The sequence below is a fragment of the Chiloscyllium plagiosum genome, unplaced genomic scaffold (genome assembly GCF_037043375.1).
Source record: "Chiloscyllium plagiosum isolate Xiang-an unplaced genomic scaffold, Cpla_swu_hap1 HiC_scaffold_37, whole genome shotgun sequence".
Classification (NCBI taxonomy): Eukaryota; Metazoa; Chordata; class Chondrichthyes; order Orectolobiformes; family Hemiscylliidae; genus Chiloscyllium; species Chiloscyllium plagiosum.
This window is the reverse complement of record NW_028270175.1, coordinates 63,349,487-63,366,800: the sequence shown is the minus strand read 5'-3', so window position 1 is coordinate 63,366,800 and position 17,314 is coordinate 63,349,487. Positions and strand designations below refer to the sequence as shown.

At 41.4% G+C, this 17,314-nt stretch overlaps 1 pseudogene; it reads right to left on the bottom strand.

The window, feature by feature from the left end:
- Window positions 1-269: 269 nt before the first annotated feature.
- LOC148139828 (putative G protein-coupled receptor 139) lies at window positions 270-3,176 on the bottom strand (annotated as a pseudogene).
- Between the last annotated feature and the right edge of the window lie 14,138 nt (window positions 3,177-17,314).

Genomic DNA, 17,314 nt, shown 5'->3' with positions numbered 1-17,314 from the left:
ACTGAGCGAACACTTTCTGTTCTGATTTGCGTCAGTGACAGTAGGATATTTACTTTCTGTCCCACAAATTAGAGTTAGGCTATAATCATTTCTGAATAAATTATCAATAATACATTAACATTGCTTCAGTGCAAATGTGTGGTCATCGAACTTTGTGCCATATATTTCTTAGTTGTTGCAACTTCAATCCGTCACTTGCTGAATTAGATTGAGAGTGGGCCATGATGCGGTAATTAAATTGTGGGCGAACACTTTGCTTTATGAAAACTTTATTTTTCACAGCGTTTTATGAACACAGCAAAAGGACACAGCAACACCTTCTTGAACTCCTCACGGAACTTTTCCTGGGATACTGCATAGATGAATACGTTGTTGCAGGAGTTGAGTAATTGAAACAAGTTCGTTGTCTCTTGCAGGACGTAGGTTAAGTCTTTGAAATTCTCGTTGTTGAAGTATGCATCACCTTTAATACGCAATTACAGGAAATGTCCAACTTCGGTGGCCCACAACAGCAGGAAGCTGAGGGAAATGGCAAAGAGCAGGACGATGGATCTTTTACGGTTTTCCATCTTTGGATCACTACCATTTTCAGCACTGACAAGTTTCCTACGGAGTTTGCTGGCTATGATGATGTGTTTTACGGTCAGAACATTGAGTAGCAGGATGAGGAGAAATGGGAGAAAGGGAGTTAAGATCTGATCCATCCAGTCATAGGCCTGCCAGATTGGTAACGTATTAAATATAGACTATATACCACAGAACCAGGCGACCCCATCCAGGATGTAGAAGGATCTGTAGATGATATACAAAGGCAATTTTTTAACACAACATAGGACGCAGATCATTCCTATGATGACCAACGCGGTTTTCTCAGTGCAGTATCTGATCTTCAGGCTCTGCAAGCAAATAAACGCAAAACGGTCGATGGTGAAGGCTGCAGTTAGCCAGACGGAGCCATCCTGGCTGCAGCGGACCAGAATTGTAGTCAGTCTGCATATGGGGGTGGTAGATAGAACACTGTAGCTAAAGTAAATGCATTCGGTTAAGTATGCATCCGGTGACAATAACAAGGAAATCTGTCATCGCTATGGCCAGCAAATAGTAGTTGATGCACCTGGAGAGTCCGCACCACCCTCGGAACAGAATTGCAATTGCCACCAAGTTGGCTGTGATGGACAAAAAAGTTAAATAGTTTGTTGAAATACCAAGTATAATGAATGGCATTACAAGTGGATCGCAAGGAACATATACCGCCTCGCCCTATCTGACGCTGAAACCCTTCTGATCCACGACAGTGGCACCTTCAGACGCGGGCTAACCATAGTTCATAGGTAACTGTGAGTAGAATAGTCAGAATTATCCGCAACTGGCATGTTAAACATTGGGTATTAGGCCTCTGCTAACTTACAAATTAATACCACAGGTGGCAATTTCTTCTCTTCAGTAAATAATTTCATTGTTCACTTTCGTTTTGCTACTCGTGACCGTTCAGTTTCCCATTATTATCTGAGATGTCAATTTTTCTCCAATTATACCCTCTTGTATAATTATGGTGTTTAACATTCCAGATGTGACGTTAATGCCTCAATTATCGAAATTGAATTCCCTTCTTCAAAGCGCACTTTCTCCCTCCTCCTCATATCCAAACTTAAAGTCATAAAGTCATAGAGATGCACAGCATGGAAACAGATCCTTCGGTCCAATCCCTTCCATGCCGACTAGATATCCCAACCCAATCTCATAAAACCTTCCGGTACCCGGCTCATATCACTCCAAACCCTTCGTATTCATCTGCCCATCCAAATGCCTTTTAAGTGTTGCTATTGTACCAGCCTCCACCACTTCCTCTGACAGCTCATTCCATTCATGTACCGTCCTCTGTGTGAAAAAGGTTTCCCCTTAGGTGTCTGTAATAACTTTCCCCTCTCACCCTAAACCTATGCCATCTACTTCAGGACTCCCCGAACACAGAGAAAAGATTTTGTCTATTTATCCTATCCATGTCTCTTATACTTTTGCAAACTTGTATAAGGTCACCCCTCAGACTCCGACGTCCTGGCGAAAACAGCCCCAAATTCTTCAGTCTCTCCCTATAGCTAAAATCCTCCAATCCTGACAACATCCTTGTAAATATTTTCTGGACCCTTTCAAGTTCACCATCTTCTTAATCTTCTTCAGTTTCTCGTTGTGTAAAACATTTTTTTACGAAACTTCCTTTGAAATACCACAACATTCATATTGCAGTATCTGCAAACTAAAGCGCATACATCTCCATGTTCAGATGTATGAGCAAGAGGTGAAAGAAATCCGTCAACTCGACAGTAAATAGATCGCTTACTGATGAATAACTAAAACAACTTTGCAAGATGAATGCCAAATGCAAACGAAAAGCCAAAATCCTTAATGAAACAAATTCCATTTTATTTTATTTCACCTCTGCAAAAAGTATCAAATATTAATTAGTTACACTATTCAAAGTAGTTGATCCGTTGCAGCTTACGTAATTAACTACTCAATGAGATAGGATTGCAGACTTGTATTTCAATCCCTGCACACAACTGTTGATTTCATTACATCCAACACAATGTGTAACCTGCAGAAATTTATACGGCAATAGATTCAGCCATTCCACCGTACCTTTCAACAACTTCATGGCTGATCTTCTTTATCAGCGTCAATGTATTAAGATCAGTGCAGGAAAATGCACTTTACCACCTGACTAAACTGCAAGCACATATGTCATTAAATTTCTGGAATCTATTTTGGTTTAAAGTTAAATTTAATTCTCAATAATACAACAGGTTACTGTTCAGGCAATGCTCTTCATTAATTCATATTTGCACAATCTATTAACAGAAATGTGTTATATAAATCATTGAATATAATCTTGTGTTGCTCAATGATATAAGTTCAAATAAGGCACTAAAACTCTCCTTAATGGAGCAAAACATGCAACAAGCAAAATGGCAATACTCTCTGTATGTTCCTGGTTTATATCCCTTACATTTACAGAGGGGTGAACCTTAGAAAAATGGGCAAGGGAAAAAAAAAACTTTTGTGAAGATTTCCAAATAACGAAGTACTTTCATTCCAATTCATTTCTTACCTGGGATTCCAACAACGGCAAAAATGGGATAGGTAATGGCATAGAAGAGCCCTTTCCCTGGCCCATGCATGACCGTTCGAAAGTAACACACTTTTCCAAATTGAGCTGGTTAATTTTGTAAAAGATTCAAAGTTACTTTCATTTGTTTTATCTGACAGTCTCCAGGGGAGCAATTAAACTGCATCATGCTCTCAATTTTAGATCAATGAACAAACAGAAAAAAAATATTGTTTTACATTTGAAGCATTGACAAGGGAAGGGTTCTATTATATTTATTTCAGTGGCTCTCTTTCCCCATAATCACGCTGAGTATGCCCACCGAAGTGGCTGATAGCAGATAACGACGGGGGTTAGTATTTCGAATACAATCTCTTCTCATTATTTCAGCCAGGTTCCTCATGTATTCGGCATCTAAAACGTTAGATTAAGTCGTGTATTTATTTGATTGCTAACGTTACCTTATTGTTTAGATTTACAGTTAAACAGTTGGAAACAACTTGGTAAAGCAAGATGATTATTCAATGGTAATAAAATGAGATCACCACAGCATTGTATAGTGAGGGCCCCGAAGAGGCAATTATCAAATCCAGGAACCAATGCTGAGGCAAACGCATGATAATGTTTGGAACGGGTACAGCTCAGAAATAGAGTAGTGGACCATTAGATACATGATGCGAATGAGTTCATTGGGCCCACTCAGTCTGCTCCTCCATTAGATATTCCTGATATGTTTCACAATCTGGTCCTCCTGCTTTGTCCATTTAATGTTTGATCCCCAAACTATTTCGACGCATTTTTGTCTGTAACCTAGGCACACTGAGCCTGTGCAGCTTACTATGGAAATGTGTTCCACATGTTCACTGACCAGAAGCAAAAGGTAAATGTCGTTCAGTCATTTCTTAAGTTTCTTCCCTTCACGCCTAGATTCTGCCAATGGGTCACTGTTCCTCCTAAGAGCGAAAATGTTTTCTTCAAATCCACCCTCTTGAGACTTCTCAGAATTCTGTAAATTTCAACGAGCTTTCCCTTCATCCCGCTAAATTCCTGGATGTACAAACTTAACCACTCCTCACATGACAAACATTTCATTCCCGGGATCAATATTGTAATTGCCCTCTGAATCCACCCACCAAAGACAGCATATCCTTCCCAAATTATAGAGAGCAAAACTGCTCAAATGTTTCCAAATATTGCATGACCAGATGCTTATGCAATCTGAGCAGTGCATTCCTGTTCTTGTAACCGAGCCCTTTGAGAAATGAATGTCAAAATAGCGTTTGCCTCCGTAACACAGAACTGAACTTGGATGTTAAAATAAGATAATCGTGAAGTGGAACTCTTACGTCCATTTCCACTTCACGTTTTCAAAGCCTGTCCCAGTTGACAAAATCGTCCGAACATCTTTCCTTTCTAGCAAAGTGCACAATCCATGTTTTCCTACAGTGTTTAGCATCCATCAATTCTTTACCTATTATCCTAGCCTGTCCAAGTGTATGTCAGCCTCCCCGCTTCCCCAACTTTTCCTGTCATTCCAAGCATGAATGAGCAATCTGCAAAGAGAGCAGCAATACTCTTGGTGCTGTGTTCAGATCATCAAGATGCAATTTGCAAAGTAGGAGTTATGACACTGACATTGTGGAATTCCACTGCTCACTGATAGCCATTCTGAAATGAGATCCTTTTTCAATAGTCTCTGCCTTCTGCCATTCAGCCAATCCAGTTCCTTGTACCATTGGCTAATTTTTAATTTGACAGACTTCTGTGTGGTCCATTGTCTCAAAAAGAGTTTGTGAACACTGGCTCTCCTTTGTCTAATTTGGTTGCTATGACGTCAAAGTTTTCCAACAGATTAATCAGGTATGATCTTCCCTTGACAAAGCCATTCTCTCTCAAACCCTATGTTACGACACATTTCCAAGTAATCTGCAATCTCGCCTTTCACAATTGACTTTATAATCTTACAGGGGACGACGCCAGGCTAACCTATCAACAATTTCCCATCTTCTGCCTCACTTCCTTCCTGAACAGGCATGTGACGCTAGTCATTTTCCTGGACACTGGTACCTCCTGAACTCATTGTTTGCCAAACGGTCATCAATAGTACCTCGAATATCTCGGCAGCTATGTCTATCAGAACCTTGGATTGGATCATTTCGGTCCAGGTGTTTTATCTGCGTTCAGAACATTCAGTTTCCAGAACACCTTCATCTTAGTGATGTTCGCTGCACTCATCGCTGTCCCCTGACTCTCGTTACTTTCTGGTATGCTACCTTTCCACCATGAAGGCTGAAAAAAATTACTGATTCAGGTCCTTCAGCGTTTCTTGTTCATAATACTACTCTTCTCGTGTCATTTTCCAATGGTCCTATGTCTACTCTAAACTTTCCTTACCTTGGTTATATGTCAAAAATAAAGTTTATGAAATCTTCTTTCATATTACTAGATCGCTTACACTTTTACTTCTTTTGTATTTTTTTTCTTTTTTAATGTATATTCGAGTGCCTCATGTGAGTTAATGTCACCGCCGCTCGTGAACTCTTGTGCAAAGTCTTTCCATGCAAACTCTCAGTACATTATGAACTTTAAATAGTTTGATAATCTGATTGACGTTCTATAAGATGCATATGCAGCAAGGGTGCGCGTTTTAAATTAAATAAATATGCTCCAGTGCAAATTCAATCAGATGACATTGAGGATGATGGTATTTTGTATGAGTTCATGTTTGTCCAGAATGGAGGTGAGAAGAATGAAAACGTTCTGAAAGCAAAGTAAAAAAAAACCAAGGCCGGCATCGACCAACTAGATCCAGGAAGAAAGATCCCCATTATTGGAGAATCTAGAACAGTGCTTCGAATTTCAGAATATGCTGTCTGCCATTTCAGTGAAGAGTTAAGATATTTTCAGTCACTCTGAACTTTTCTAACATATCAGGCTATCATATTCAGTTCACTGGTATCTTTAAAAACGTAACCCATACATGCATTTTCTGAAAGACAGTCCAACTAAATTCAGCAAGATGTTTGGAACGAATGTTGAATTATGGCGTTGATATGCAAGATCAGGCACGGTCATAATGAATGGCTGAGCATGCTCGAGGTGTCTGTGGACTATTGCAGCCTCCAGTTTCCATATTTCTTTGCTCGAACATAACTCATTAGTATCTTCTGACATCACTTTCGGAAACGTTAGCATTTAGAATGTCAATGATAGAACACCCATGGAAACACCAGCACTCACAAATTCCTCGACACGTTTCTTCTGAGATGGAACTGCATCACCAATCCTTCACTCAAACTACTGATAAACACTTCCAAGCAGTCTCGTTGGTGCTCATACATAGGAATGACAGTTGTGATCGAAAAAAGTGAGATTAGAACCCTCTTCTTCAGGTGCAGATATTGAAAACAAATGTTGGTGGACTCCACACGTTGTGAATAATAAACAAAAAGAAGGCTGGTTTTCTGAATTTATGTTGATCGTAGATTGTTGCAAATTTTCGGCTCTGATTCTACTTAAATAATAAACAGGAGAGAAGGTGAAATGTCCTGCTGAGGTTCTATCCCTTATGTTCCGTTTGTAACTTATTCTACGCCTGGGAAATAATTTGATGACATTTAATCTGATCTCATGAGATGAACCAGACGGTTCCCCATTCCCCAGAAAAATAAGGAATAATGAGCCGATATCAAAACATTTTTAAATTGTGCACTGGATGATTGAGGTGTGATACTGCAGCCCCGTTAACAAAGTCAATTTTCCCTTTATTTCTTTCTCAAGAGAATTTGTAAAGGCAGAGGTGCCAATATATGCGAATCTATAATGGCAGAAGAGTAGCCAGTTCTCCCAGTTCACATTTTTGTCCAGTTTGGTTGAGTTCTGGCAGGGAATCTGCTGCAATGCATTGAAAGAAGGTTCCTTGCGACAGCAGATGATTCTTGGCTAAATGTTCTCCCTGAGGTTTCCACTAATTGTAAGGAATTGTGTCTGAACTCATGTTTTATCAAAGTGAATATTAATATTATGAGAATTGGTAAAGATCCTTGGCTAAGTTTATCCATCAAGTCTGCAAATGTAAATTAGAGTAACCTAACTTTTAGAAAATCCAGCATTCTTTTTTCGTGTTTTATCTGTAGATTTTAAATAAATTCTGTTTTGCTTGAGGCCGTGTGATCTGCTCAACTGTAGCAAAAAGTGAAATGGAACAATCACTTCACATCTGTTTTTGAAACGAAAATCAACTTGCAAGAAAGTGAGCACTGTAGACGCTGGAGATCGGAGTCGAAGTGTGTGTTGCTGGAAAAGCATAACCGGTCAGACAGCATCAGAGGACCAGGAGAATCGATTTTGTGGCCATACGCCCTTCCTTCCTGATGAATGGCACTTTTTAAAATAAGGTCTTGTGCACGAGATGTCGATTGTTCTGTTTCTCCAATGCTGATCTGGATCGGCTATGCTTTTCCAGTTTCACACACTTCGAGAAAAATACTTAAAATGCAGAACATAGAGCATAGAACAGCAGAGAACAGTACAGGCCCTTCATCCCATGGTGTTGTGCCGAACATTTAATTTCATCTAAGGTCAAGCTTACTACCGCTCAATTTATTACCGTTGATGTGCTTGTCCAGCAGTCCATTAAATGTTCCTAGTGTCTCTGACTGTACTACGACTGCTCGCAACGCATTCCACCAACCCATCAATCTCTGCGTAAAGAACCGACCTCTGACATCTCCCTTATACCTTCCTTCAGTCAATTTAAATTTATGACCCCTTGTGACAGGCATTTCAGCCCAGGAGAAAAATCTCTGTCTCTCTCCTCTGTCTATCCCTTCCACTGCTTGTACAATTCTATCAAGTCACCTCTCTTCTTTCTTCGCTGCAGTGTGAAAAGCCCGAGCTCACTCAGTGTCAATTCGTCAGACGAGCCGTCCAATCCAAGAAACATCCTCGTAAATTTCCTCTTCACCCTCTCTAAATCACCTAAATCTTTCCTATAATGAGGCGATCAGACCTGGGCACAATGTTGCAAGAGTGGTCTGACCAGATTGTACAGAGCTGCAGCAAAAGCTCGCGGCTTTTACGCTCAATCACCCTGCTAATGAAAGGCAAAAAAAAGTCTTCTTACCAACGACATCAACTTGAATGAAAAGTGTGAGAGATCTAATTACCTGGACCCCAAGTTACAGCTGTTCCTGCACACTGCCAAGAATCCTGCCTTTAACGCTGTATTCAAAATTCAACTTCGACCTTCCTCAATGAATCACTTGGCATTAATACAGATTGAATTTCAACTGCCGCGACTCACCCCAACTCTGTATCGTGTCCATGTCATGTTGTAGCCTGGAAAAACCCTCATCAATATCTCTAATTCCACTGACCGTTGTGTCATCGGCAGCACAAGAAGAGATCCCAGCAGGAGTCCACTGGTAACCGGCTTGCAGATGGAATACTTTCCATCCATACCACTCACAGACTTTTTTCAGATAGTCAATTCTGTAGCCAGGCAGCCACATTCCCTATATCCCATAACTTCTTACTTTATGAATGATAATTAGGCTCTGGGCTACCTTCGTACAATATTTGTAGGTATCTGGCCATAAATAATTGCGGGGTGTTTTCTTGGCCTATTAGATAATTCCAATTCGGGTTTAGTGTTGTTGGACTGAAAGTCGGCGATGGAATGGTGTTGCGTGTTTTGTTCGGGTGTCGAATACAGTTGATATAAACAGTGCTAAACTAATGGCTCTTTCTTTATCCAGTAGTTTTCTGGGGGAAGAAGTGATTTTGAATAATCCTGCAAGATGCGAACAAGATAAAGCTGCTTGAGTTGGTAAACAAGTTGGAGTTGATGTTGTCTTCATTCTGAGAAATGAAAGATAATTACAGCAATACCTCGGCATTTAAACTGTCTGGAAACACCATCACAATCTTTGAAAATAGCTTGAAGCGAATTGCAGATATGGCGGTTTGAACATGAAAATGAAACTAAACAGTGTGGATTGCGATAAAAGGCAAACTGAAAAATGGAAAAAAAAATCGCCCTCGCAGAACAAAGAAAGAAGAGAAATAATCACTTCAGTAAAACAAAAAAAGAAAAGAAGGGTTACACGCCAGCAGAGCAAATGGAGAAAGAGAGATAAGAAGGATAGAAACAAAGAGAAAAAAGTTGGAAAAAAGAGCAAAGGAAAAGAGGAAGAGAGTGAGAGAGGAAAGGGCCAATGTAAGAGAATTGAACTTCTGAAATTTGTCGATTCGACGGGAAAGTTGGCTTCAACAAAATGAGGTGAAGTTATAAGGGAGGATTACTGAGGAAGGTCTTGATGAGCAAAACCATCACAGCCAAAGATCAGATGGCGATCCTTATAAATATATTCAAATAATACATAATTTACTTCGACAGGTATTGAAGCCATTTTCATCTTATTTTAGAATGAGGCTAAACCAAGGACGAGGCCAATGAACATACTGGTTTGGTTGTTCCATAAAGAGCTGGTACGTTGACCTCATGAGGTATTTGCATTACTAATAGAAGATGTATCTCAGGATTATGAAGAAGTGAAGAAAGCCGAATGAATTGCTTATGAGCTTGGACCAGAAGCCGAGACACAATTTTTCAGAAATTCAAAGCAGGACACTGGTCAAACACACACTGAGCTTGAAAAGATTATACATGTAATTTCCTGGATCTGTTGCTCCCGATTCGTTCTCCTCTACATTGGGGAGACAGGACGTCTCCTGCAGTCCGCTTCACAGACATCACCAATATACCCACACCAATCAGCCCCAACACCACACGGCCGAACACTTCAACTCCCTCTCCCACTCTATCAAGGACACCCAGTTCCTGGGCCTCCTCCATTGTCATTCCCTAACCAAACGACGCCTGGAGGAAGAATGGCGGATCTTCCACCTCAGGACACACCAAACATACACATCAATGCGGATTTCATCAGTTCCCTAATATTCCTTCCCTATATCTTATCCTAGATCCCACTTTCCAACTCATCACCGCTCTCATGACTGTTCTTACCTGTCCATATTCCGTTCCACATATCCTCTCCACCCTCCTCTCTGACCAATCACAATTAGCCTCCTCTGCATCTAACGGTCATGCTCTCACCGACCTTCCCCCAGCCGAACCCCCGCCCCATCTATCTTTCCAACACCTGCGCTCACAGCCTCATTCCTCGGTAAGGGATTTTGCTTGAAACATCGATGCTCCTGCTCCTCGGATACTGCCTAACCTGTTGTGTTTTTCCAGCTCTACAATCTTCACTGTAATTTCCAGCATGAGCAGTCCTCACTTTCACCTAGTTGATTTACCCTCACCACAAAGCATTTTTCAAGGATGCCTGCATTGAAGACTTTCTCCCCTCTCTCTTCAAGCATCTCAGTGCGTCTGTCTCTCACTAGAACCAGCAGATTGCCTCCACTGCCCTGAAGCTCCTCAGCCAGGTCCAGAAGGAAACTCGCTACCACAGCTACATTTCCTCCCTCAGTGCCTGCCTATGAAACTGAGTGGTCCACCATGGACAACGAACTAAATTCAGACCAAGACAATTTGGATCACAACGGGACAATCAGTACATACTACAAATTCAAAAACTCCATAAATCGTTCTTCTTCTCGATGCCCTACTCCGCACTTGCAGTTATACATCATCACCTTATCTCTCTAACGTCAACCATGCCTCAGCTGAAGGCCACACTCTCTCAGAACTGCAAAGGATCTCTGTGTTTAACCTCAATAGAAGAATTCATAACCGTACAGTTTTTTCTACATGTCGGATATCAAAAACAGCCAGATTAATATTTTTTCATGTAAACGCCATGATATTCGGAATTCTTCAATCATTTGAGAAGCTTTCCACAGCCTCCAGAACTGCTCGACCTCCATCAGCCATCTGGCCCCTTCAGCCACCAACTTCGTGACGAACTATTACGTCACTTCAGTCCCCGCAGAACGACAGCCCACAGCCACGGCTGAACATGCCACCTCCGCGACCATTAGCCAGACACAAACTGTCACCACCACTACAAGATCACCCGCTGCCGCAATCGCTGCAAGATCCACCGCCGCTGAAATCAAAGTGAGACCGACCCAGAACATTACCTCTGTACCCGTTGTTGCTGCGGCCGCAATCACTTCCGAACCACTAACATAACTACAAAGCGAATTCTGCCACTTATGCCTCCATTGCTGCCGGAGTCACAAGCATTTCTGTCCCCACTGATGCCACTCACCTGAACACCGGCAATAACAAGCCTTCTGCAGATCCCACAGTCACCACTTCTGCCCTTAGACACCCTGGGTGAGCCGCACTTCTGCATTACCACATGCCTCCATTACCACATCCACTGCAAGCACAGTCTCTATCCGCACTCCCAGTTCCAGTCCTACACACGTACCTAGCTCCCAGTCCTTGTGTATTTACACTTCCGCACCCTCAGACCTCCCCCTTACTGAGGATGAACGATTATTCCTCAGCAAAGGCCTCACCTTCATCCCCATTTGGTTCCAGATCACTAAATTCAAAGTGCATTGTGACATCAAACAGTTCTTCTGCCATCCTTGTCTGGCTACTTATGTTTTCAAACAAAACTCCGACCACCTTCCAAGGACTCCTTCTACCGCCTCCAACATACCCATGCACCTCGATACTCCATGCTGCCCTCGGTCTCTTTATTTCCAACTTCCGCTGGGACACTAACTGCCTCAATATGTCCACCTACCTCAATAATTCCAACATCTCATCATCACAATGTGCACCCCTCCACTCACTCAGCTCGAGCTCCAAACTCACCAAAAACCGACGAACAAGGTGGCACACTGGTTGTTTGGCGCACTAATCTCTACACTGCTGAACCCAGGTGCCAAATCAAAAACACCTCTTCCGACTACTCCCTCGGCCACGACCTCACCTGCAATCACCAATCCATCATCTTCTAGACCATACACAACCTCATCTTATCAGGGTATCTCCCACCCACATATTCCAATCTCATTGTTCAGAAACCCTGCACTGCTGGGTTCTACCTTTGACCCAAGTTCCACAAGCCGCATTGACGAAGCTGATCCATCATTTCGTCCTGCTCCTGCCCCACGGAACGCGTCACCATATATTCATATACTGTCCTCTCCTCCCGATCCTGGAACTCTCAACATACATTCGGGACAAGAGCGACACCTTTCACCTTGTCAAAGACATTCACTTCCATGGCCCCTGATGACTCATTTTTACCGTGGTCACCAGTCCCTATACACCTCCATCCGGAATGATAACAATCTAGAAACGCTGCATTTCTTCCTCTCCCAACGTCCCGACTAGTACTGTTCCACTGACACTTTCATTCGTTTTGCCCTACTGCCCCTTACCTTCAAAAAAGTCTCCGTTGATTCTTCCCACTATCTCAGGATAAAACGGCAGCCATGGGCAACGGAATGGGCCTCAGCTATGCCAGTGTTAATTACGTTGTTCAGTCCATCTTCTGTAGATAGACTGGTAATTTTCCCCAGGTTTTACTTTGCTGCATTGATGACTGTGTTGGCGCCACCTCGTGTTCCAACGATGAGGGCGAACAGTTCATCAACTTCACCCACACATTTGACCCGAAAATAAGTTCACCCAGACCATCTCAGACACCTCACTCCCCTTCCTGGACCTTTCCATCTCCATCAACGGTGACTGACTCAAAAACTGGCATCTTCTACAAACCCAGCAACTCACACAGCAACCTGGACGGCACCTCCAACCACTCTTCCTCCTTTAAAAAGCACTTTGCCTTATTCTCAATTCAACCGCCTCCAACAAATCTGCTCCCAAGAGAAACAGTTCCACCACAGAGCACACCAGATGACCTTCATTTTTAAGGACCACAATTTCCCCTCCCATGTGGTAGAGGAATCCCGCAAGCGTATCTCATTTACTTCCCTCACCCCTGTCCTCGAACCCTACGCCTTCAAGCGCAACAATGACAGGACTGCCCTATCCTCACATTCCAACCCATCAAACTCCGTATATATCGCATCATTCTCTGTCATTTCTGCAACCTTCAAACGGACCGAACCACGAGAGATATATTTCCATGCTCGCCCTATCCGCTGTCAGTACTGGCAGAACTCTCTTCTCCAGGAGTACAGTTTGGCCTTTCCCACGATTTCGTTTCTCTCAGGTAGTAGTATTGTCTATTGTCTTTGAAAAGCCAGCAGAAAATCATGAAACTAAGATATTACAGAACGTACATCCATGTGTTCATTTTTTCTGTCTGAGTGGTAACGTGTTCAAAAAGTAATCATTTGATGCACCATGGAGAAATGGAAGTATACCAGTAAGGAAGTTAACGTTGAATTTTAAGAGGCCAAATTTGATTGCATGATTGAAATAAACATGTGTAGGTGGAGTACAAAGTGAATAGGTTTAACTCAGACAGATTAACTGATTTACAGCGGGAAGATGAAAAATTGAAACAATTGTATCAAAAAGTGTAAATCAGAGAGGAATCAGAGTATATCCATGAGTGCTGGTGTCTTTAACATGATGTCCGAACAAGCAAATGGAGACCATCACATATTCAGGCAGTGGAGAAATGGGGAGAAGACAATCAAGTCGCATCTGCAGTGAGTTAAAGAAAGGAGGTGTTGCGGGTGTACATGAATTACAATTGGAAGATCATTTATGGGATACAAAAAACTCAAGCTGAAATACAAAACCATTTTTACGGGCTTGGACTGCAGAAGGATGTAGTTCCATTTACTAGGCATGTCATGCGTAGCAGGTCATTGGAAAACCGCAGGCAGTAATACAATGCGCACCTTTAAGACCCATTCCTGCATTTGAGGAATCTTTCAGAAGAGTGCTAATTGATTGCATAGGACACCTACGTAAAACAAAATGTGGAATTCAGTACATGTTAACAATAATGGATGTGTTCACTACATTTCCAGAGGCCATTTCATTACGAAATCTCGGAGACAAAAAAAAAAAATTGGAGAAGAGTTGCTCAAAGTTTTCCGAAGTTACGGACTATCCAAATAGCTGCAATCAGATCAAAAATCATATTTTGCTTCAAAATTATTCAAAGAAGACATGGACAGTCCCAGAAAAAAATCAAATCCACAGCGTACCATCCAGAACCACACGAAGCCCTAGAAAGAAAGCATAAGACCTTAACGTTCATGTTAAGGGCAAAAAGACAAGGCTATCCAGATGATTCCAAAGGATAAACCCTGCTTGTCCGTTTTGCTATGAGAGGTGGACCTATTGAAATGACCAAATTCAATCCATTTTATTTATTTTTTAGGCATGAAAGGATAGCTTTAATAAAAATAACCACGCAGACATTGGTGAGTAAGAATTCAGAGGCCACATATTTGGACTACTTGCCGAACGTTACGGAACGTTAAAATAGAGCGGAGGAGTTCGCCAGGCATCACTCAAAAATAGCACATTATATGAGGAAACAGAGACAGAAATAAATCAAAAACTCACAGTCTTTCCAACTGAAATAAAATGTATGTGCTACATCTACTGATATATAAACCTTTAAAAGCAAGGTGTAGTGGGCCTTATCAAGTTGAATGGAGATTGAGTGAAATGCTAAGACTCCCAGATGAAACGAAATCTCGCAGTGTGCGTCATTTGAATATGAACATAAGGCATTTTGATAGAGAGGAGAAAAAGGAGAATGTGGGTTTGCTTTCAACACAGAAGTTTCTGAATTGTTCATTCGTCAAATTAATTTGGATAATGACAGAGTTGTCAAAAATTGAAATAAATTGTTGAGTTAATATAGAAATGACCTAAAAGACATTTTCTCTCGAGCATGGGAGACATATGGAAATAGACTGGGAAGTACTAATAACATGAAGTAAATGCAAGAAACGGTGTTCCAGTAAAGCAACATCCTTCTCGGCTTAATCCTCTAAAATTGGCGTAGTATTAAACAGATATTAGGAGCATGCTCCAAAATAAGATAATTAAATACAGTTGCAGTCCATCGAACTCGCTCATACTAATGGTTGCAAAACCGGAGGTTCTTCAAGGGTCATGTAACTAATTCCGCAAAGTCAATGCAGTCACAAAGTTTGTTTCATATTCATTCCGTAATTGAAAGTCTGCAGGTAGAAGGTGGAACAAGGAATGGAAATGTTCAAGGTCGGACTTACTCACAGGATTCTTGCAGGTGATCTTATCCGAAAGAGCAGAGGAAATGTCGGATTCTGTCCCACAAAGTAGATTTTTTCAACATAAAGTCATGTCAGTTGTTCGAAGAGTGATCTCACAAAAGCCCAAGCCAGGTTCCTGGACCACATTATCGACATTGACAGATGGACCCACAGAATGCAGAAACGACGTTATTGTGGACTTTTGCATACAATCGACAAAGAGAGCAGTACTCCAATCCCTGGGATTGTGTGAATTTTATCTGAAATTCAAGCCTGAATGTTAGCAGTGTGTCTGCTCCAATCACTATATCACGAAAGAAATGGAAGAAGTTTCAGTGTATGGCAGACTGTCAGAACATACTTCATCACCTGAAAGCTATGTTAATCACTGCCCCAGTATTAGCCACATTTAACTTCGCAAAGTCATTGTGATGTGGATGATGTGCTTGTCAGTGCGGTACTCTGACGAGAGAAAGACCTTCTGGATATTTCTCCCTGAAATTCATCAACAGAAATATTCGATAATTGAGCAGTCGATCATGTGCTTAGTCTAAACGTTACACTCTTTCAAAGTTGATACTGCCTGTAGTATGTCCGAGGCAATCACATACGGTGATCATAACCCATTAAACTTTTTTGGAGAGATATAAGGACAGAGAGTGCAGATAGTTAAGATTGAGCTCATTGTTGTAAACATTCAAATTGAAAATTATGCATTTTGTGGGATGAGAAAACGTCATGTCGAATCGTAGCCGACACTTGGATGAATATGTAAAGGTGTTCGTTGGTAGGAGAAAATAGTCAGATATAGATTATAATAGAGAAAGTTTACATGGTCGTAGTCCATTTATTGTTTACGTTTATTAGTGTACTAACAGAGTTAGGTTAAAGGGTTTATAATGAAGATATTTGTGCATCAGTGCTTGTTCATTGCTTTCAAATGTGGGGTGAGCGATCTTGCTGCGTCCTTAACAAGGTTCGTTCGTCTTTTTTTTTCCAAGGGAGGTCATAAAGACAGAGGCACCCAAATGTATAACTTAACTGTTCAATATCACACAACACCAGTTTAGAGATCAACAGATTTATTTGGGATTGTGAGCTTTCGGAGCGCATCTCATCTACCTGATGAAGGAGTCGCACTTAGAAAGCTAATAATTCCAAATAAACCAACTGGGTAATTCCTGATGTTGCGTAAGTTTTTAACTTGCCCGGCCCAGTTCAACACCGGCATCTCCATATCATGGCCACTTTCCCAATGTTAACAGAGTGACCAGTTCAGATTATTCTTTCCAATTTGGCTTATCTGGAGCAGAGAAGGTGGTACAGCGCTTTGACAACAAAAGTTTCATGCTTCATCGTATGATTCTCGACTGACGTCTCTCTTTAAACTCTCTGCTGCCTGTAAGAACCTTTTCTTCTGGGTTGTTTTTGAGTGATGTCACGTTAAGTGTAAAAACTCATTAGTTAAGTTGTTGTATCAAGTCATTTGAGTTTTCCATTAGTTAGGTTTTTCGATATTGCCTAATATTTTGTTCATGTTTCAACTGTCATGTTTTAATAAATTCTATTTCGTTTATTCTGAGTGGTTTCACCACCTGAATCTCACCTGGAATATTTTTTGCACATCTACATGAGAAATAAGCCAACGTTTAAGTCTGGGCTACATTCTTAAAATTATTCAAAGGTGAACTGGCCTGGTCTATGGCAGAGATGCGTGTGAAACATCCTTAATTTGTTGTTCAGTGCATAGCAATGTGCATCCCATCGGCGACAAGATCAAAAATACTCAACAGTCCTTGCAGCATCTGTGAAGAGAAACAGAGATGATGTTTCGCATCCACTAACACTGTTTTTCCAGATACGATTTCCCTTATCCGCGCTTCTTTGTTTTTTTTTTTTATCAATGCCTGAGTTCAATAACATACACAGAAAGTAAGACAAAACTGTTTTTTTTTTTGCAGAGAGACAAATCCGAAAATAGGGCTCACTGACAAGTGCCGTACATGGAGTAGGTCGGGGTGAAACATTTGATGGTAGCATGACAAC